Here is a 23,758-nt window from a genome sequence, read left to right as displayed (position 1 = left end):
TCTCCCCGTATTTTCTTTTGAACCAAGGTTATAAAAGTAATCTGAATTATATATGAGCCGTTTACATCCTCACGAAATCTCTCAACATGGCAAATTTGAAAGTGAATGATTATGTGAGGTATGTTTAGAATAGTAATGCCATAATGGGAAATGTGAACTGCATTTTTGACATTTACCCATAAGTTAATTACTCAAGTATTCATGCGTAAGTGGAAATTGTTGAATTTTCTTCATATGTTAGTTATTGACCAAAATCGTATTATTAATAGCTAGATACACATCATTCAGGCATTATTTTCTCATGTGGAGTATACCTCCAGAAATAAAATATGAGCCTCTAGGGTAATTGAAAAACCGATACATTCTACAATTATCAGATAAAGTCTAAGGCAATAAATATTGTCTTTACTTTTCTCAGGTGTTTACCTGAGAAACCATTATTTCTGAAAATAAATTGTAAACTAAGCATGATTTTATTTTGCAGGGCTTTGAAGCTATAAATCAATTTATGCTTGCTTCTATTCGTTTAACCTATTGTTTCCTCACTTCCTTTTTTCAAAGGAGGTGATAATAATAACTCCCCTGTGTCTCACAGGGGCTATTATGAAGATAAGTGGCATAATATACGTGAACATGTTTTGGGTTACTTGAAAGAGTATGTATAGAGACTTGAAAGAGTCATTTAGAAGAACAGCCTGTAGATTAAGAGGTCAACCAGACTATATTATTAATTGCTATTGAGAAGCTATAGAATGGGCATTTAATAATATTTTATACTTTAATGTAAATAAAATTACACAGATATATTCAATATATTTTTAAAAAAAGCATCAGTGATTTATCACATTCTCTGATTCAGATGATTCAGAATAAATGCTATTGAGTTTTTCTTCTTGAGTTCATTAGTTTTGATCATTCTAGTAAGTCCTCATGGGCCAGCATTCACAGCATTTCTTTCTGGGCCATCGAGCTTAAACCCAGAATTACATACCCAGACCTTTTTATCCTGTGTTACAACTATAAACAGTTAAGTCAATGGCTATATAGAGTTAACAAATTATATTCTTCACATTAATTCATAAAATCCATTGTGTTGTTATCTTCAATCTTAATTGTGTTATTTCCAAACCACCATTTTACCTATAAATAGAGATGAGCAATGATGCAAGTTATCAGAAACAACAGATAATCCATTGATCCCTCTGGCAGAATAAGCAATTCTATGCAATGGGGACAGTTGTGGGGATTGTAAAAATGTGACTGTAACTAGGTTGGATTTATTTATTTATTTATTTATTTATTTATTGAATTCAATATATTATTGGAAAGGAGTCTCAGCTGGGGTCTCCAATCCCTCAGTTGAATTGTGGTTATTCATGGGTTCAAGGTCATCAACAGTCATTAAATGAATGCAGATTAATATGGGGAATTGAATTTAATTCTCATTACTCTGGAGAAATAGCACTGAGAATGGAGGCTGTGCCTGCTTGTCTAATAGATCCCTTCTGTGCTCCCAAGGCACCTTGCCTACAGAGGTATTTTCACTTGGATAAATAAATAAGCCAGGCAATGACATGTATCCTTTACATGACCAAAAGCATCGATTGTGCATTTTTACTCCCAGCAACTAGAATAGTGGCTGGAACGAAACAGATGCAGTATAAAATATGCTTGTGTGAATGAATAAATGTCTTGGAAAAATAGTCATTAACCATTTTAGATCTCAATTTGGAAAAATATTATTCTTGAATTTTGAGGTCAGCTAAAATTAGAAAAAGAGAACTGGAAACAAATTTAGGAGAAAATGGTGGAATTCGAATAGTCCTTTAAAAGACAGTGCTTTGTTGGGGAAAGGAGACACTTTACTAGGTTATTCAGTTACACATAAACAAAGCGAGTTCTCTGCCTCCTCTTTGTTCTTAAAGGAAACTGGGGCAATTAATCAGAGCTCTATTTCTTTGGGGAAGTTACTCATAAAATAAAGAGGGGAGTCTTACTCACTTAAGGTAAGGACTATCGGATCTTTAACCAAGAATTAAATAATGTGCCCAGCACTTTACAGGGATCCACGTATCACAAACACTGGTCAGGAAAGGTTCCCCATCTCTTGCCCAGCGTTTTCGTGTCTTCAAAACAAAGGCACCTGCTGTTAGGTGTGGAGGTTTGCGCGCTGTGCTGTGCCTTGCTGAAGTTTGAGACAGACCTTAGTACTTCCAAAGATAGGGATTATTTAAGTGGTGAACAATGGCGACAGGTGAGAGAAAAGACAAGTTAAGTAACTTCTCAAATTCCTTCTCATAGGCATGCAGCAAAGTCTCGCCTAACAAAATCTCATTTCCCATTTGTAACTGGGTGTATGTTTTCTTGCCTAGTGATCCAATTCATAGTTTCAGAGGCAGTTTCAAATTGTATAATATTTGTGCCAGTCACTTGTGGAGGCTGGAAAACAGTTTACAATATAAAACAATTCATATTTCTCTTAAATGTGAGTATAGGTTGGTATTTGCTACAATTGATAGTGTAAAAATGTTTAGGAAGATTTAATTGAAATTTCAAAAAGTGATTAAATGTTTCATTTTATTTTACTTAAATAGGTTAGAAGACTAATAAAATAAAATACATGATAAAGTTAAATAATGTTAAGGGCAAGCTCACGAATTAGTACTAAATTCAAGAATTGCAGCCAAACACTTAGAATCACATTGTTTGCTGTGTATGAGCTTACTTTAAACTACTGCAAACAAACAAACAAAAACAAACAAACAAACAAACAAACCCAGGGCTTCAACTAGGCCAATAGTGGAAATATTCTTTGAAATATCTGGTGAAATAAATACCAAATCCCACACTCAGACTCACTATGAAAATGTCTACCACATGGTTTTAAAACAAGACACACTAGAGAAGTTAAGGAAAAAAAAAACAACAAGGTTCTCAAATTAGGAGTGATTGATAAAACCAGACCCCAAATTCAAAGAGTGCCAAGAAAAGGAGATGCTTGGAGATCTTGCTCCGTTTGGGGAAAGGTTTATAAAACTTTCGTAGTCTATATGTTATTCAAATATCACAACAAAATCTTATATTTATTGTTTTGTTAAATGAAGTTAATTAGTTCATGTGTTGCCCCCAGAACACCCAAATTATTAAGAATTTGTCTTGAGCAAAGAACTCTCGTATCTCTTTGACCAATTCCATAATAGGTCTGAGAATCTCATGGGATGTGTATAAATGTGGAGCTGTATCTTTGAAATAGTATCAGATCTTTATACTGCGATGGGAATTTGAGATGTCAACGTTTATCAATACTTTTGGAATCTGTCCTTAATTTTGCACAAGTGATGTTTAAAAGTGTTGTCTATGTGCTGCAAAAAATTAACTACAGATAATGTTCATTATATATTAAAAATTTCCACTGGGATTAATGTAAATAATTGGATAAAGTATTAAAATAGTAAAATAATCTTTCAAATATCAACAATAATAAAGGAGTGAATTAAGGTCTTTGGCAGAAAATGAAAACAGTTTTAATTTTGTTCTATATACAATTGTTTGGTATGAACTATTGCTTGACATTGATAATGTTAGAAAACACTCATGTTGGACACCTCAATTTTAGACAGTTTAAAGCACACTATTTCAAAATCTAGAGAAAATAATTTTTAAATGGAAAAAACTGCATATAAGATATGCAACAAAACTGAATTTCCAATAAAATGTGAAGAAATTAAGGAAATGAAAATACTTGCATAACTATAAAGGAGAAGATTCACATCAAATAATAGTGAAACTGTCTATAGATACTATTTTCTAGCTATTATAAATTCAAAGTATAAAATACTATAAATTCAAAACTAGAATATTCAAAGTATAAAAAGTGTAAATTCAAAGTATAAAACATACAAACTGAAGCATATATTACTACTTTCAATTTTCATTATAATATCTTATTGGAAAAAGTCAAAGAAACACGTATAGTTCTAGAAGTTGTATTATGAAATGGCAAAAATTTGATATAAATAATATAAAATAGTGTAATTAGATATTTTTGTAATAGCTTCTGTGAAGTGTTAATTTTTCATGTATTACTACCAATACAATGTTCGAACATGTAATAATTCCAACTATTGCACTATAAATTTATAAATAATTCCAGACAAATTTCTCCAAATTGAAGTTATTAAAGCAAATACACTGTATTTAAGCACTGTGATGATTTAACAAAAGTCTAATTTGGCATTGCTGTCAATATAATAAAAATTATTTGAAAACCTTGATGATAGCAATATAATGAGTAATTCTGCTGACAAGAGAGCTAGAAAATTACGTGAAATAAATATATAATAATTTATGATTTGCTTTGCTTTATTATTCATCCAAATACCTTCTTCCTTTCAATAGGATAGCCAAGCATGTGTCATATTTAAATTTGTTCATTTTTGATGTATTGCTGACCTTCAGTAATAAAAATTATCAAAGCTTAGTGCACACATTTCAATGTATTCATTATGAAGGGATGTTTGTCAAGGTAAAAAGGAAGACTATATTTCATTTAATAGCCTGTAAGTCTAATTTATAACTTTTAAATATTTCATCTTATTGTATATAGACCTAGATTTATAATATTTTCTAGGTCTCACAAATAGCAGGTGTAAATCTGATAGTGAGTCTTGCTTTGAAGGAAGTAGGCATTTTTATTTTCACTAATCTTGTGAAGAAGCCAGAGCATCAAAGTATAATTTTCTACCAGTTAAAAATATAACTCATAAAAACATAAAGTAAGCTCATGTCGAAAACATTCATAGGGGACTAAGCTAAGGGTTAAACTGGTTCAGTGAAGTATAGGAAACCAAAGTGTGCATAGTCACAGAAGGGAAAAAAATGCTGAAATGGCATTGCTAAATTAAATACAAAACTATTTAATATCCTCCAGGTCCATAAAACATAACCTTTGGGGTTATCTTTTCTATCAGACAGAACTCATTTGTATCTCAACTGAACAAAAATCATTTGTAACTTAACAATCTTCTAAAGGTTACATCTAACTGCACAGAGTCTGGAACTTTATCAATAGTAAATAGTAAATCAAAGAAAACTGAAGCCTCCTAGAAAATCAGATAAACTTTGACTAGAGCTGTTAGTGTTCTAGCATGTCACGGACAGGATGTGCAGTCATTCTTTGTATCCCCAAATTTTGGATACTTTTTCTCAGTAAGGGAAAGGAAATAAAATAAAATAATATATTGGGGTGAGAGAGGGACTTCTTTAACTGGAGCTTGGGCTGTGGGCCAGGACTCTGATGACTCTAAGTAGACTCAAAAACATGCCATGTAGTAAGAGTAACTTGGCTTTGCCCAAGCAGAGGCATAAATAAGGCCAGGAGGTGCCCTGTGACTGGGATTCTTCAAGGATCAGCCAGGAGGGGTGCACTCCAAAAGTAGCCTTATTTTATTGTAATTGTGTTTATTCTGTGTTTTGATAGCTTTTCTGTATCTCCAGCCTTTGGTAAAACCCAGTCAATGGATAGCCTCTTGGCTATGGATAGCCAATGGATAAGAACTTAAACAGAGGGTCTGTTCCATGACTGGGTGAAGTATTCATGTTAAGCATGGAGAGAAAAGGGAGGGACAGTAGTTTTCCAAATGCTGAGGCCAGTATAGTTAGCAGCAGTTGTTCAAGGAAAGGTGACCAAGCAAGACAACCTATATGAAATTACATAATGTTAAAATCGTTGGTTATACAAAGAAAAAGAGCTGTATAGATTGAACTTGGCCAACATCAGTGGTAAGCAAAGATCAGGTCATATGAAAGACCTAGGCTGGTGTGTATCACAATGCTTAGAAGGGGGTCCTGGAAAAAACTAGCTTTTAATTTTAGACAAATGAATGAGGGTGCTGAGCACCTGTGCTTGTTGAATTGCAGTACAATTGTAGGTATGAACTCTAGAATCATATTGTCCGGGTTCAAATTTTAATTCCACCTCTTGATAGCTATATAAGTTTGATTGATGTGATCTAGCTTCATATTGCCTCTAATTCCATGTGGTGAAATACATATAAAGCATACCTACCACACAGGGTTGTTAGGAACTAAATGTATACCCATCTGGGGCACCTGGGTGGCTCAGTCGGTTGGGCATCTGACTTTGGCTCAAGTCATGATCTCATGGTTCCTGAGTTCGAGCCCCAACTCAGGCTCTGTGCTGACAGCTCAGAGCCTGGAGCCTGCTTCAGATTCTGTGTCTCTTGCTCTCTCTGCCCCTCCCCCACTCATCCTCTGTCCATCTCTCTAAAAAATAAATAAACATTAAAAAAGTTAAAAATATCTATCTATCTATCTATCTATCTATCATCTATCACTATCCATCATCTTAAAAGACTTACAGCGGTGCCTATCATATCGCATATCTTTTGGCAATCTTCTCTTGCCATAACTCCTTCTTGCCTTTCAACACTCCCTTGTGAATTATAGGAGCCATAGCCTGAAAATCATATTTCCCTTGTTAGGCTCAGATTTTTGGAAAGCAAAAGGAAGAGAAATGCCATTTTCCTTTCTTTTGGAGATGCCTTCAGCAGAAGGAGTAGCAGCAGTGTCAGTAGGCTCTTCCGTGGGAATGTCGCTCTCAGGTTTCCAGTCAGCTGCAAAAACAAGAGAGACAGAGCCCCCATCAGAGTGGTGGCTAGGCAGGGCTTTGGCCTAGGCGTATTACCAGCTCGGGATCAATGAAGAAACCCCCGTACCCTTTTGTTCACCCAGCTCTGCCAGTACCTAATACTGTGCATTCAATCCTTTTACACTTGAAATATCTAATGGTTTCTGTTTTTCGACTGATGGACATAGTTCTTATAACTTTATTATATTATTTCTATTATTAATATCAGTTATAGTATTAATATTACCATTCATATCCTCTGAAACATTATCCAGGAACCACAATGTCTAAGAACATAACATCCCTATCCAATGTTTTCAATCCACTCCTCTACTTCTTTTCCCCACAGACTTAATCCTTGATCCAGAAGCATATATAATGAATGATCAATAGTTGTATGAACTGTTGTCTCATTTAAATACACCACTATGGGTTTATATCTATCATTGATCAATGACCTAATGGGTGGACAGATTTATTTCCTTTGACACCAGTCTAAGGAAGATCATTGGTGTTTTGGAGAACAGATTTTGAACAATTAGAAAAATGTGTAATCAATAATAGAAGAGTTCTTCTGTCCTACATAAAGCAAACATGTCAAGAAATATTGTGTGATTTACCTTTAATACATTATCTTTCTCTCTCTATTGATTACCCATGACTTACAACAGTTTGAAGGAGAAAATATATACCACACAGGTGACCTTTTACCGCTGAAACAACTGTAGTTTATTTTCAGTATCTGGACTGCCTTGCTAAGAGGAACTTTGATCAATGGACTTAGAATCTAGAATTACAAACTCACAGAAAAATCTGTAAATGTGAGGGCTTAAAACCAGGGAATAATTTAAAAAAAATTATCTGGAAAAGATAAAACTGATGTGGAGGGAAAGCATCTGGCTCAGCAATGCACTTAAAATGTTCTAAGAGATCAATCTGGCTCACATTAGGGTCTCTTCATTTTGATTTGGTTCTCATTCTTCTCTTTCTTCAAGGACTTAATTCTATCTTAAAACTGTCATATCTGTCTTTCTTCATTGTCTTCTTCTGTTGCTGTCTGACAAAGACTATCACTTACTTTGTCAGCCCTATATTCTTGTTTTTGCTGGCCAACAAGAGGCTCCTTATTACACATTAATTGTGTTAGTTGGAAAAATGTCTTTACTTTGAATGGCTGTTCCCAACAGTATTTTTCAGCAAGCAGTTTTGTTGGTTAGGTTGATGCCTTTATTAATAATCTGGAGTTGATAACCATGCCACATATGAGTAAATATAAATAAGATCGATATCCAGGCATCACATTAGAATCGGCATTGTTGTTACAGTTACACTACTTGTGACATCTGCTAATTCTACACATGAAACAATTTATTGCTTTCTGAAAGCTGAAAGAAGAAAATCCAAAGAACTGCTGGAACGTCATTTGCAAAGTTGTTTACTGGAAGACATTATGGTGAAATAAAAATAACACTGACTTTATAACGAGAAGCCTTGAAGTGATTCCCTGACTCTTTTTTTTTTTAATTTTTAGAAATGTTTATTCATTTTTGAGATAGAGAGAGTGCACGCACAGGCGCGGGGGAGGGGGGTAGAGGCAAAGAGAGAGAGGGAGACACAGAAACCCAAGCAGCCCAGAGCCAGACAAGGGGCTCAAACTCACCAACCCCAAGATCATGACCTGAGCCGAAGTCCGAGGCTTAACTGACTGACCCACCCAGGCGCCCCTGACTCTTTTATTCTAAGGATTAACTCATTTAATTCATCTCTCTCTTTCAGTCCATTTGTCTGTCTCTGTCTCTCTCTCTGTCTCTCTCTCTCTCACACACACACACACACACACACACATGCACGCACATGCCACACATTTGGCTTATATCAGGAGCCAGCCAACTATGACTTGCAGACTAAATTCAGCCTGTCACCTATTTTTGTAAATAAAGTTTTATTGGAAAACAGCCATATCCATTTGTTTACATTTTCTCTATGGCTATTTTTTCACTTCAAAAGCAATTTAGTAGTTGTGCCAGAGACCAAATGGTTGCAAAATCTAAAATATTTACTATCTTATTCTTTATAGAAAACATTTGCTGATCTCTGGCTTAGATTATAGCAGAATACCAAGAAATAGTAGTCTTGTACCTTTTAGCTTGAAAAAATATGACAGAACACCTAGTGCCTTGGGTCTTGTTTTTTTCTAAACCAACCTCCAGTAAAAAGAACCAGGGCTTCTTGAAGAAATGATTGATTCTAGAGCTGGGGCAGGAAATACACAGGATGAGCCTGGAGCACCCTATAGTGGCAAAAAATAAAGAAGCGATTGAAAAAAGCAAAATAAATAATAATAGGGGTATGTCAGCGCGACACAAGAGACAAATGAAGGTTCTCCTGATGGCAAAAGCTGAAAGATTTGAGTAAATAAATAGACAAATAAAAAATGGTATTGGATTGTAACTCAAGGTCTAAAATAAATCTCCATGAGTCCAAAGTGATATAAATACCTGACTGAATAAATAACTAATAGGATAAAACCAAAGAATCTCCAGTACAGAAGAATTTTAAATAATTTATGTAGATACTCTGCCCTCAAGGAGGTGTAACATAACTGTCCATTCCTTAAGCATGGCTGCACTAGTGACTTCCTTTGAAGAGTACAGTACAAAAAAAAAAAAAGGGAAAAGAGTAACTTTGGAGTGGAGAAACCTGACTAACACTACTGCAGCCAGGGGATCAAGGTCAACAGTAACAAGAATAAGTCAGATTGATAATATGTACCCTTGATATGATGGGATGAGAATGGTATTTTGCCTCCATGGCCTTCCTCTACAAAACATATAACCCAGGACTAATCATAAGAAAAACACCAGAAAAATCCCAATTGAGACTTATTCCAAAAGTGTCTGACCAGTACTCCTCAAAACTCTCAAGGTCATCAAAAACAAGGGAAAATTTGAGAAATTGTCACAGTCAAGAGGAGGCTAAGAAGACATACCTACTGAATGTAATGTTCCTTCCTGGATGGAATTCTGGAACAAAAAAAGGGTATAGGTAAAAACTAAGAAAATTGGAATAAACTATGGATTTTAGCTAATGATACTCTATCAATATTGCTGCCACATTAATTATAACAATGCATCATACTAATATAAGATGTCAATAATAGAGGAGACAGTTTGGGGTAAACAGAACTCTCTGTTCTATTTTTATACTTTTTGTGTATCTAAAACTATGCTAAAAGAATAAGTTTATATAAAGATTTGGGAGAAAACACTTGAAAAGCTAGTGTATTTGGATGGCTATCTCTACACATTTAGATGTAGAAATTATTTCACCATGTGTCTCTAACAAAGCAGAACAAAATGAACAAAAAAGTTCCAAATATTTTTATTCTCTTATAGTAATCTACTGTACTAAAATGTTTACTTGAAAATTTCTGCAGCTTTTGCATTTGTAACTAATGGGCTCTGATCCTAAAAGTACTAAAGAAATAAGAAACTCTATTTCAAGTAGAAAAGACAAAAATAGCAGGAAATAGCAGTCATGTTCTGAAATATAATAAAGTCATTCAGAGGTTCTATGTCATTGCAGTACAAAAAATGAGAAAGGGATACAGTTAAAGGGTAAAATCTACTGGGGACATGTTTAATTCAAGCATTGTGTTTTGGAAACTACCCAAAAGCAGTAAGAGACTTAGCACAATGTCAGGAAAATTAGAGAGAGCAGTACAATAAAATGGCAGTTCATTTGTACATTGGAGGAAAGACATGGGCATAATAAGAAAAAAAACTTTTCCTACTTTTGAAAGAAAAAATACTCTAAGCCATAAGCATATTTCCCAAAGAAATAACTGTTTTTAGGTTAAAAAAATGTGCAGCTTATTATGTGCAGCTTATAATGCAAGGGCAATTTTTGGCCAAGACTAAATCTAAAATTGACACACAGTTTATTCTAGAGACTGCTGAAGTTTGAATACTTTAAAAGTTAAATAAAAAGGGGCGCCTGGGTGGCTCAGTCGGTTAAGCATCCGACTTCAGCTCAGGTCATGATCTCACGGTTGGTGAGTTCAAGCTCCACATCGGTCTCTGTGCTGACAGCTCAGAGCCTGGAGCCTGCTTCAAAATCTGTGTGTCCCTCTCTCTCTCTCTCTCTCTCTCTGCTCTCCCCCGCTCATGCTCTCTCTCTCTCCCTCTCTAAAAAATAAACATTAAAAATTATTTTAAAAAGTTAAGCAAAAAAATCCAAAGCTGTCATCTGAAGCATTTTAAATCCATGACACCATGCTTGGTTTTAAAATGATGACTCTAAGCCAAATTAAATCATACTGGCAACCTTTTCCAAAAGAGAAACTGGATATTTCACAAGGGCTGTTGTCAGGCATGTTGGAGTAAGGTTATCGATACCCTGGGCCTCTGATGCTAGAAGCAAAGGGATTCAATTCTCAGGAAATATCTTTTTCAATCTATTCAAATACAAGGAAGCAATGCAACCTTTCAGAAAACTATGTTATTCCCTTCAGAAGACATGCTATTGTGAATACAGTTAACCCAAATCACAGGTTTCAATGGTTTTCCCTGAAAGAATAGAAACACTCAGAATTATACCACCTTTGCCTAGAAAATAATTTTTTTAAAGATAGATAGTCCTCAAACAACTCAAAGTAATAAAGCAATTTAACTTATCAGTTCCATGATACTAGATGGGAGAATATCTGTTAAATTGAATGTATTTATTGGCTATCGATATTCTATATTTGTACTTACATATAGAAAAATCAGACAATGAGCTATTAGGAACTTCATTGTCAAAATTTTATTATAATGACTAACTAAAAATTGAGCATTATAAATTCTACATATGTTTGCTTTAGCCTGATGTCCATAGTGGTGTTGTTGTTGTTGTTGTTGTTGTTGTTGTTTTAACACAACTGGTATTTCATTGAAGAGTAAAACAATGTAAAAAAGTAAAAAAGTACTTTCATTGAAGAGTAAAGGTGAAACAGACAGACTGATCCCTTTGACTGCTTAATAGTTAATGTTGTTTCAGTTCTTGGATCCAGAGTAAGAATTAATTTTGCTTATTCCAGTATAGCCTTAGCATAGATTAATCAAGTTTCATTTATTTAACAAATGTTTACTGATCACAAAATTTGCATCAGATACTATACTAAAACTCTAGGGATACAATTGTAAGCAAAATTAAAAAGGGGTGTCTGTCTTTGTGGAGCCTATAAGACAACAGAAGAGACAGATATTAATTAAATAATCACATGAGCAAATGTGAAATTCCTCTTATATAATTGGCAGGAAGGACAAGTACATAGTGCTATGTGGTATAATCAGAGAATTGGAAAATCTTCTCTGACAATCACACTTGAGATCAGACCTAAAGAGTAAGTAAAAGTTCACTAGAACACGAGAAGAGGGAAAATTTCCCAGGTAGAGGGAAAAAGGTATGCTGCTACATTCTTTGAAAGTTAGTGTGGACCATGAGGAGCTTTGGAGATCACAGTAAGAATATCTGCCTTTATCTTAAAAGAGTAGGAAAACATTGCGTTTTAACCAAAGTGGTGTAACTATTTTTGCCTTTCAAAAATGCCATGCAGTTCACTATGTGGATAGATGACGAGACAGGGTTGATCCAGTTTCAAATACACTAGTTAAAGGGCTATTACAGTATAGGGGAGTTAGTTTCTGAGAACCTGAGTCATGATGTTTTCTCTGGAGATTCTAAGAAAGTGGATAGATTTGAGCGCCATTTAAGAAAGAACATGCACTGGACTTGGTGATGGGTGGAACATGGGCTGGGAGATAAAAGAGAGAAAGAAAAACAGGTATAAAAATTAGCCTATAGATTTCTGGTTAGTGTAGTTTCTGGTTAATGTAGTGTAGTGTAGTTTCTAGTTAGTGTAGTTTCTGTTAGTGTAGAAAGAAAAACAGGTGTAAAAATTAGCCCATAGATTTCTGGTTAGTGTAGCGGAGTTTCATTGGGACAGACTACAAAAGAAGATTATTAAAGAAAGAAGATGATGTTGAATACAATGAGTCCATTTTGGGATGTTGACTTTAAGATACCACTGGGATCTATCTAGAAGAAAGGATGGCCACAGTGGCACTTCCTGAATGGCCAGAATAAGGATTTCTGAAAATTTGCCCCCCGTAAGAACAATGAGAACACTGGCAACAATTGTCAAAATCAACTTTTTTAAAACTCTGGAGATCAAGCAAAGGCTTACAATGATTACAGAAGTTTTCATGTAAGGAAGATGGCTGAATCACAACAGTGAGCTCTGTGGCACTTTAATTTGCCTTACTCCCATCACCCTGTTCCCAGCTGCTCAGTAGCACTGAAAACCCACAAGCTAACAATCAGCACCCATCAGCCACTGGAGGGAACAGAGTGGGTGTGGACCTTCCTAAAGCCCCATCCCCAGAGAAATGTTGCTATTTGGTCTTTCTAGCAGCAAAGAAGGTATAGCTCCCTTCTTAGGGCTTGCGTTTAATTGACATAACTCAGAACTCCTTCTCTGTTTGTTTTATATCCATGGCATTCATGGAAAATGGTTACTATTAATTATTTAACATTGCAGTTGCTTTAGGCAGCAATACCAGTTGTAGCTAAGAAATAAAAATCACAATCTAAACAAGGCAAATGGGGTAATGAAATGTCCACTGGGGGATTTGAAAGGGTCCAGCATATTTCTGGAAATCCAGAAGGACATGCTCACCTGCGAGGCTGTGCATATGCCCAGGAATGACTTGAGAAGGCTCTAGTCTCTCACCTTTGGCTGATACTGATGCTCTGCCCAAGAAGGAAGTAGAGAATAAGGCAGAGTTTAACTGCATAATGGGGCATTGAAGGCATATCCCAGCATACAGGGCCCATCAAGAAAGACTGAATGACTTAGTGGTTCAAGGCCTCTAAGGAAATATCTGTCTAATCGTTAGCTGATCACTAAGTTAATTGAGAAAAGTCCTCATTGGCTACACATAACAAAGAACACAGGTGGAAATAGCTCAGGTAAGTCACTAAACAAACAACTTTGTCAGTGAAGTTGCAAAGTGGTGCAGCCATTTTGGAAAACACCTTGACAGTTTCTAAAATTCTTAAAGGTAGAGTTACTTTAAGATCCAGCAATTCCAGGGGCGCCTGGGTGGCGCAGTCGGTTAAGCGTCCGACTTCAGCCAGGTCACGATCTCGCGGTCCGTGAGTTCGAGCCCCGCGTCAGGCTCTGGGCTGATGGCTCGGAGCCTGGAGCCTGTTTCCGATTCTGTGTCTCCCTCTCTCTCTGCCCCTCCCCCGTTCATGCTCTGTCTCTCTCTGTCCCAAAAAATAAATAAACGTTGAAAAAAAAAATTAAAAAAAAAAAAAAAAAAGATCCAGCAATTCCATTCCTAGTTATATGTCCAAGAGAAATTGAAAATCTATGTTTATACAAAATTCATACATAAACGTTCATAGCAACATTATAATAGCAAAAAATTGGAAACAACACAAATATTCATCAACTGAAAAATGGATAAAAAAATATGGTGTATCTATATAAGGGAATATTATTTGTCCATAAAAGGGACTGAAGTATTGATACCTGCTGGAACACGGATCATCTCGAAACATCACGGTAAAGTGCACAAAACTAGACACAAAATTATTCCATTTGTATTAAATTTCCAGAATAGGTAAATCTAGAGAGAGAAAAGATTGGTGGTTGCTAGGAGCTGGAGGGAAGTGGGAATAGGGAGTGAAAGCTTCTGGATATGGTGTTTTCTTTTGGGGTGGTGAAAATAGTCTAAAATTATATAGAGGTGATGAATGTACAACTATGTGAAAATATTCAATTGTACACTTGAAATGGATGAATTTTATGACATGTGCATTATAACTCAATAAAATTATTACAAAAATATAAAGGATGGAATGATAACTTTCAATGTTTGGTGTTTATAGGAAAGATAATAACTTTGGATGCAAGGGTATAAAGTTTTCTTTAAATTTTTAATATGTTTAGGGGCACGTGGCTGGCTCAGTCAGTTAAGCATCTGACTTCATCTCAAGTCATGATCTCACCATCTGTGGGTTCGAGCCCCATGTTGGGCTCTGTGCTGACAGCTTGGAGTCTGGAGTCTGCTTCGGATTCTGTATCTTCCCCTCTCTCTATCCCTTCCCTGCTTGTGCTCTGTCTCTCTCTCTCTCTCTCTCTCTCTCTCTCTCTCTCCTTCAAAAATAAATAAACATTAAAAATTTAAGAAAATTTTTAATATGTTGTTCAGTGGAAAGTTTCATCATTGTCTTCATTTAGGCTGCAATAACAGAAACACCATAGACAAAATATATTTCTCACTGTTCTAGAATCTGGGAAGTCCAAGATCAAGGCACCGGCAGACTATATGAAGGCCCACTTCCTGGATCTTCTAACTGGTTCTCATAAGGTAGAAGGGGCAAAGGAGTTCTCTGGGGTCTCTTTTATAAGGGCACTAATCTCATTTGTGGGAGCTTCAGCCTTGGGACCAGATCACCTCCCAAAGGTTGCATATCCAAAGGCCATCACATTGGGGATTAGGATTTAAGCATGTGAATTTGGGGGAGACACATTCAGTCCATAGCAATAATGAAGTTACAGAGCACAATTTTTAAAAAGAATATAAAAAATAAAGTAGGGGAGATAAGGGCCCTAGGGACTCAACAAAGAGGTGGTTGAGGAAAACATCTCAGAGACATTGCATGTATGTCCCTGGTTTATATTGCCATAAAGCTATCATGTTAGAGAAAGTAAATATGTCCAAAGTAACTTTGAAACTGGGCAAGAAATATTATTAAGATAAATGGAGCTCACTAAGGAGATTAAAACATATGGTCCTTTCCCGTTTCTTAAACTTCCAAACTTTTCAAAGTCATTTGGATGATAGAACAAAGCATAAAAACAGAGAGAAAACTGAAAGGAGCCATTCACAGTAATTGAAATAGCCAAATGTAAAATGCAAATTGTCTTTAAGGCACTGGTTCTGTGCTTTGAGAATGCTTGAAGGTTTTTTAAGAGGAGCTGGAGATGGGCACGATTTATATGGATAAACAAGAGATTTAAATAAAAAAGAAACAACATTACTTTCCACTTATGTGGTACATTCAAACCACTCCTCAGATCTGAGGGCCAATTATATACATATATAAGAAAAGCTAAAGAAAACATTTGAGTGTGTTCTTTTTGTGAGAAATACATTGTAACTACAAATCAACCTCAGCATCGATCCTCATTGTCTTATATAATTATAGCATTTCTATCTGCTTTGTCCACATTACAGTCTTATTCAAAATAGTGTTCATATCAATACAGTTCCTCTTGGCCAGCTAACCTGCTGGCATTTAAACAATTGCCAGCCTTGAATATTAATCTCAGAATTATTAACAAGGAAGATTGGGGAGGTGATAGGTGAATTCACTTTTGAACAGTGGATGAAAAGCTGATATGGTCCAGGGTAGGTCTTTAAAAGCAGCTTTTTGAGAGGTGGAGATAGGGCCGAAAGAAAGAGAGGTGGGCTTTGAAATCAAGCTCGTGAGGGAAAGTGGCCTGTGTATTGATTCTCTATTCTTAGAGAGTAGTATCTTCTTCGTAGAGATACAGGAAAGATTAAGTAAAATGATGTTAGAATTAAGACATCAGGAAGTTCCTGGAGAAACATTTTACTCTGCCTGACTCAAGTAGTTGTCAGTGGGCTGCAGGTTATAAGGAAATTCAAATTTTATCTGCCACTTCCTTCTTGCCTTTGTTCCCCACATCACTATGGAGGGGAGGGTGATTTGGGGGCTCCAGGAAACTGAGTCTGTAGGTTTTTGGAGATTAGGCTATTAATAGATTGCTTTTTCTTGTAATTTAGTAAGATATTTGTAAACTGATGGAGACTCTATCAGTTTAACCATTTGCTTTCTGTCCTTTCCTTTGTCCTTGGGCAGCCAGGAATGCCTGAGGAAGGTCACATGTATCCCACCCTTGGGGGGAGGGTTAATGCCAGCTTGTGCTTGGCCCTCAGCTTGCCTTATGGTCCCTCATCAACTATATTTGCCCCTCACATGTGAATAATACCTGAATGTTGGCAAGTGTTTCATATTTACGTAGGATGTGGTCTGGTCTTGCTATCCTACAAAGGAAAGTTAGGTACAGAGTCGCAACAGTGGCATATATTATAGCAAATTTTCATTAATATAATTTTCATTCCTCCCTTCCAGCTCATAGGTGTCATGAGATCAGTGTATCTTCTTCCTCATCCATTGGTCTCCTAAATGCACTATGCGATCTCTGGTAGGCTGCGATACAGAATGCATATTGGTTTGGTGACTGAGATATTCAGACTAGGTACGCTTTCAGCAGGAAAGGGTACAGTCTGCCCTTACACTGGCAGAGGCAGGGGCTCTCCTGACTGCTCTACCAGGCAAAAGCTCAATGGAGGTAATGGTGACAAAGAGGTAGAAGTTTAAGTAACTGGAGTTACAGAACGTGTGTGTGTGTGTGTGTGTGTGTGTGTGTGTGTGTGTGTGCAGGGTGAATAATGGACCCCACAGCTTTCAGACAGAGCACCTAGAGAAACCATTCCTTTGGGAATTCTAGCTGGGGTTGGATATGCTGTTGAAACTTGGTGAGCTATAATACTATGGGGGGGCTTTTTGGCCAAGAAGCTGAAAACGTTTTATGCCGAAGGAGTGACCTGGGAGGTCTCAGTGCAGTGGAGTTATATTATAGGTACTTTTGAGGTGGATTTAGAACCTAACCCTTATTTCATGGCATTAATGCCTAAGAGCACGAGCCTGATTCCTGTTCAGCGGGGCCTCAAAAAGGTATTGACAGACTGGAAAGATAGATGCAAGCAGTCAAGGTCCTCTCCATACTTTTTCCAAGAATAGTATGCAAGTCCAGCTATGCACGCAAGATTTAACTTAAAATCCAGTAAGCATTTACCTACTGTGTGCCAGGTGACATTTTATCTTGTTACCTCCTCCCAGGAAACAATTTATTTATATTCATTAGGTTTGCAGAGGCTGATTTATTAAAACAGAATGGACTAAATCCTTCAGGCAAACAGAAACATTTTATAATTCTCATCCATCATTTGCTCTCTATTAGGATTTTTATAGTTTTCAAGTCAGGAGGAATAGCGAACACATTTACTACATGCCAGACACGGTTGCAAACAGCTTATACAGATTATCTCCTTTGACCTTCACACCAGCCTATTCCATAGGTACAATTATAATCCAATTTTACAGATGTGGAAACAGAGCAAGAGACACTGTCATTTAACCAAGGTCACACAGGTGCTAAGTGATGGCTCTAGGATTCAAAGTCTGTGGGCTGATTTCAAGGGAGGGACCCTTGAACTCTGGCCACACTGTCTCCCGGCACCAAGTCGCTTGCTACATGAAGGTTTCAACTTTGGTTTTAAGTTTAGCATAGTAGTCCTCAGATTTTAGTGCATTTAAGAATGAGGGCATAAGGGGTGTCTGGGTGGCTAGTTGGTTGAGTGTCTGACTTCAGCTCGGGTCATGATCTCACGGTTTGTGAGTGTGAGCCCTGAGTCGGGCTCTGTGCTGACAACTCAGAGCCTGGAGCCTGCTTTGGATTGTGTCTCCCTCTCTCTGCCCCTCCCTAGCTTGTGCTCTGTCTGTCTCTGTCTCAAAAATAAATAAACATTAAAAAAAAAAAAGAATTAGGGTATAGACCCAAATCAAGTTTTATAGATGATATAAAGGAATTCAAGGACAATTTTTGCCTTACTAGCTGACTTGAGAATTTAACCCTGGCAAGAAGCAATCTCACTGTAATGTGCAAAATCATAGCCAGCCTGTGAAGTAAATGTAATGTAAGTAGAAGCCAGCCCTCCCTAATAGGGTGCTTGGACATGCTAACTACGGATAACTTATCTATTCGTTTGGGCCTAGGCATTTTTTAGGTACCATTAGTGTGCCTGCGGTATTACAGTTAGTATATGAAATGCAAAATGTAAAATAAGTACTTAGAAATGTATTTTTATTGGCACGGCCGTGTTTGAATGGCTCAGAGTGGGGCTTGGCCCAGCAGCGGAGGGATGTTCTAGGCTGCCGGGCGCAGCTTGTCAGCCCCGGGGCAGGGCTGAGGTGCTGTGGTACCAAGAGATGCCGCTATTTAAGACATGATGGCATCTGAAGCCCAGAGTGTTAAAAAAAGAACTTATTGTGATACTATGGAGGCCTATTCCACCGGTCTTCCTAGAAAAAGGGTCTCTAATTTTACTAATAAGAACATGAAGGAGGTTAAGAAATCTCCAAAACAGTTGGCTGCTTACATAAATAGAACAGTTGGACAAGCTGTGAAAAGCCCAGATAAACTACGTGAGGTGATCTATCGCAGAAAGTGCATCATCCTTTTCCAAATCTTTGTTACAGAAAAAAACAGTCCCCTAGAAGTGCGGGCTGTGACATGGCAAATAAAATGAACTGGCTTGTGCAGGCCACCCACCTGAAAAATTACGCCATGATAGTCGAACATACTTGCTTAACTCCAGTGATTCTGGTTCTTCACAGACAGAAAGCCCATCATTAAAATATAGTGGGTTTTTCTCTGAGGTTTCTCAGGACCATGAAACAATGGCACAGGTTTTGTTCAGCAGGAATAGCTTTAACGTTCTGCAAAAAGAAAAGTATAAGTGAGCTTGCAGCTTATCTGGTGAGGATAGAAGACCTTGGAATTGTCATGGATTGCCTTCTTGTGCTCACCAGTAGTTTACAGAAGGAAAAACAATACATCTCACTTGGCTGCTGTGTAGATTTGTTACCTCTGGTCAAGTCCCTACTTAAAAGCAAATTTGAAGAATATAGAATAGTTGCTTTAATTTGGCCTCAGGCAGAAATAAAAAGGTGGTGGTCAGAACTATCATCCAAAACAGAAACTATAAATGATGGACATATTCAGATTGTAAAGCAACAATTAAGTGGACTATAGGAACAGGAAAATCACCTTACTTTGCTTCCAGGATATACTGGTAACATAGCCAAGGATGTAGATGCTTATTTATTGCAGTTGCATTGAGACACAGTCTACTATAAAGAACATTTGATTATTTAAAATGTCCCCAGACTAAGATTAAAAAAAAAAAAAAGTCTCATCTGAGAACTGTGAATTGCAGAAGAAATCGAAACCTTTTTTTTCCTTAAAAAGCCACATATGAAACCACTAATGAAACCCTAACAAACTACGTCACACTGAAGTGGAAAAATATACAAAAGGAGCAGCTTCAACTTCAATGAGGTGAAAGTGCACAGTGAAGACTGTGGCCTTTGCTGCATTTGGGACTAATATGGTTATTTGGTAACATTGTTCAAGAGCTACTGGGTCTTAATGCAATCCTGCATAAGAATATAATTCATGCTAGGGGTGCCGGGGTGGCTCAGTCGGTTAAGCGTCCGACTTCAGTTCAGGTCATGATCTCAATTTGTGAGTTTGATCCCCGTGTCAGGCTCTGTGCTGACAGCTCAGAGCCTGGAGTCTATTTCAAATTCTGTGTCTCTCTGGCCCTCCCCCTGCTCGTGCTCTGTCTCTCTCTCTCTCAAACATAAATAAACATTAAAAAAATGTTCTTAATAAAAAAAAGAATATCATTGATACTATGTCAAAAAGAAGACAGGACTTCTTACTAGGAATCACAATGACCAATCATTGTGACTTTTTTGAAGATTGTGTTTTATAAGAAAACACTTAAATGTGTGCAGCCATTTTCTTATTTTGAAAAGATTTTGCAAGTTTAAACTGTCATAGGAAATAATCAATACTAAAAATTTGTTGTCCACACTGAGATACTGTGTATACAAAATGCCTTAATTACTAATAAGCCAATGTGTATGATATGAATATCTGTTTAAAAAATTAATACCAACCATGCTTCTGGCATGATAAAATTATGGAATTAAATCAGGGGTTTGCAATCAGGTAGAATATTTTTAAAACTTATTCCATACCATTTTTAAAACTTGAGAATATTTTTAGTATCTCTGATTTTTTTTTGCCAGAATCGTGTCATGTATGTATGTGCTATTCCTATATAAAAGGAAAAGATGAATATATATTTGTATGAATGCTTAACTAGAAATGTCCATGGAGTTGGTTAATTTATATTCACTTTTTATTGTATGTAGAGTTCTAATATTTTCAGTTCTGTATCATTTAAGCTTTCTTCATTTGAGTAAATTCACTAAATATTTCTAAAAAAAAAGAAATGTATTTCTGTCAATATTGCCTTTTCAAGCAAGCCTTAATCACTCTTCATTAATTTATTCACTCATTTGTCCCTTTACTCTTTCTCTCCTTTCTTTCCATCTATTCGTAATTCATTCGTTACTATGTGCTGGGTATGTGGACCAAACAAAACAAAATAAAATAAAATTCAAACATGCTCAGCTTATGCCCTTCAAATGACTAAGAACCAGCTACCTTTCTCAGTAGTGCCTTCCCTCCTAGGAACATGCCTGGGTGTCTGGGTGGCTCATCAGTTAAGCATCTGACTCTTGATTTATGATCTCATGGTTTGTGGGTTCCAGCCCCAAAACTGGCTCTGCACTGATGGTGCAGAGCCTGCTTGGTATTTTCTCTCTCTTTCTCTCTCTACCCTTCACCTGCACACTTTCTCTCTCTCAAAAATAAATAAATAAATGAATTAATTAATAATAAATAAATAAGAAACATGCCAAATATTAATCAGTGGAACTAGGCCTTTTGCCTAAAACCATAAAAAAATTTAAGATGAATAGAATTATGTCTTGATACTTATATTTTAGAATTCTAATGGATAAAATTGCGGCAAAATAAGAGGATTAAAATAATCTCTTTTGAATTTGGTACATGTATTTGCTTGTCATCATAACACTTTCTTTTATTGCTAAATAATAGAAATAATGTGTTTAGCTCTTAAAAACGTCCATCTGTTATCAAGCTAGGATATCTGTATTCTATTCTATGCAGTTATCTGTATTCTATTTTTATGTTTCCACATTTAAAATTTCCTTAGTAAGAATTCCTGGATTTTAATTTCTAAATGTTCCAACATTACAAATAGAATTACAAAGTTTGATGCCCAAATGCTATTCTGTCCAAAAGAAAATTTCTAAGTTATGAATATTACCAGACTATTATTAAATGAATCTTGTGAGAAGAATCCAGGCCAATAGGATGAGGAAGTTCAACCTACATCTGACTCTGAAGGAAACACATTTATATTCCCTCATTGCAATAAAGTGATGCTCATTGGAGAAGATCTCCGTTAGTGGAGACAAGGATATTGTCAAGTTTTAGAAAGACATCTTAATATTTTAAAATTTTATGATGAACTTGTAGTTTGTATATCCAGGAAAATGAATGTATGACTCACGTTTTCCATATAGATAAAACAACAGTCAAAATCACTGACAAGCTTATGAACAAATATATAAGTTTTACTGTAGAATATACACAGTTTTGTAAAACTTAAAAAAACAATTTTAAGTGATTGGTTTTTTTATCAAAATAGGCATTTTCTGACAGAGAACTTAAATTGTGAGGTGGGCAAGGTAATGACAAGTTTTTTTTAATTTTTAATGTTTATTCATTTTTGACAGAGACAGAGCATGAGTGAGGAGGGGCAGAGAGAGGGAGACATAGAATCTGAAGCAGGCTCCAGGCTCTGAACTGTCAGCACAGAATCCGACACGGGACTCGAATCCATGAACCATGAGATCATGACCTGAGCCAAAGTCAGACACTCAACTGACTAAGCCACCCAGGGACCCCCATACAATTTTAAACATGTAAGTGATAACAAAGGCCTATAAATTTAATTTGACTGTTTCACTAAACCACCTAATAAAATTTGGAACCCAATGGAATGTTCTTTTCCAGAGCTCTCTTTTAAAGGTGAAGAGACAAAAGAAAAGTAAGTTTTGTTTACTCCTTTTTTAGTAATTTTTGCATTTAATAAGCATGACAATTTACAGTTCACAAAAGGTTGTTTTATACTTCTCTTTGCCACCTTAACTTCATCAAGATTTGTGTGGTTCCAAACTGAACAATGGAATGTCTTAAAATATATACATTTGGAAAGGTAATATTAATATCAATAAAAAGGATAAAAATAAAAGCAAACATAGAAGTGGAAATTTGAAGAATGACAGCGTGAAGAAAAGAATACATTAGTAGATGGAAAGAAAAATGTAGCTATTTTTTAATTTACATAAATATTAACTTTCTGAATTAGCAAAGTAAACAATGTTGATAGTAATCTGAAGTCTCAAATTTAAAGACAATGTCAACATGAAATTGATAATTAGGTAGTAGTATCCTAGTACATTATTATGGTATAATCAACATCTAAATCACATTGTAAAGATGAGGACTCAGATAATATGAAAGCCAAATTATTGAAACTGCGTATTTGAAGTCAAAAGTTCTTTCTTAACAGGGAAGAAATTTCTATAGTCATTGAGTAGGTGGATCCCAGAGGACTAGAAAACTACTAAAAGAGAAAAATGACCTGTCAGATAATAATTAAAATTACCTGCAGGCTTAGCATTGGTGATATACCACAATCTTTAGAATGCCATGGAGACATCTAGTAAAATACCTCTTTCTTCATAAAATCTATTTTTCAAAAGGTTACTTGATAATATTTTCCATGAAACTGTATTTCCAACTCTATATTGAAAATGAATAGATGAATGGCATTTTCTTTATTTTGAAACTGTCTTGAAAGTCAACTTTATGGAATATATTTCTTCAATAACCCAAGGAGTTAGGGGAGGAAAAAAAATCAGACATGGGATGTAAATAATAACAAGTGAAGAAAATCTAACAAGTATAGAGATGAAGGAAAATTGAAGGGCAGAAATATAAATGCTGTAATTTTATCTCCACTTTTTCTCCTGAATGATGTTGAATGCAACAATTAACCTGGCACTAACCTCCACCTACACTTCCCATTGACTCAATGGGAGCTCTTTACAGAGCTACAATTATGAGCTGTACATAATACAAAACTGCTACCTTGCTCATTTACCATCTCTCCTATTCTTTAAATATTTTATCTCATCTACTAACATGAAGGTTCCACTGACGTCAAATGCAGA

General features: G+C 36.0%; 1 pseudogene; it reads left to right on the top strand.

Annotated features, from left to right (window-relative positions):
* Nucleotides 1-18,804: 18,804 nt before the first annotated feature.
* LOC124501164 (KATNB1-like protein 1) lies at nt 18,805-19,697 on the top strand (annotated as a pseudogene).
* The last annotated feature ends 4,061 nt before the right edge of the window (nt 19,698-23,758 follow it).

Source organism: Lynx rufus, unplaced genomic scaffold (assembly GCF_022079265.1).
Source record: "Lynx rufus isolate CCGP_SWC_20201006 ecotype Redwood Valley unplaced genomic scaffold, mLynRuf1.p SCAF_7, whole genome shotgun sequence".
NCBI lineage: Eukaryota > Metazoa > Chordata > Mammalia > Carnivora > Felidae > Lynx > Lynx rufus.
Note: the sequence above shows the minus strand (reverse complement) of the source record. Positions and strands in the feature narration are given on the sequence as shown.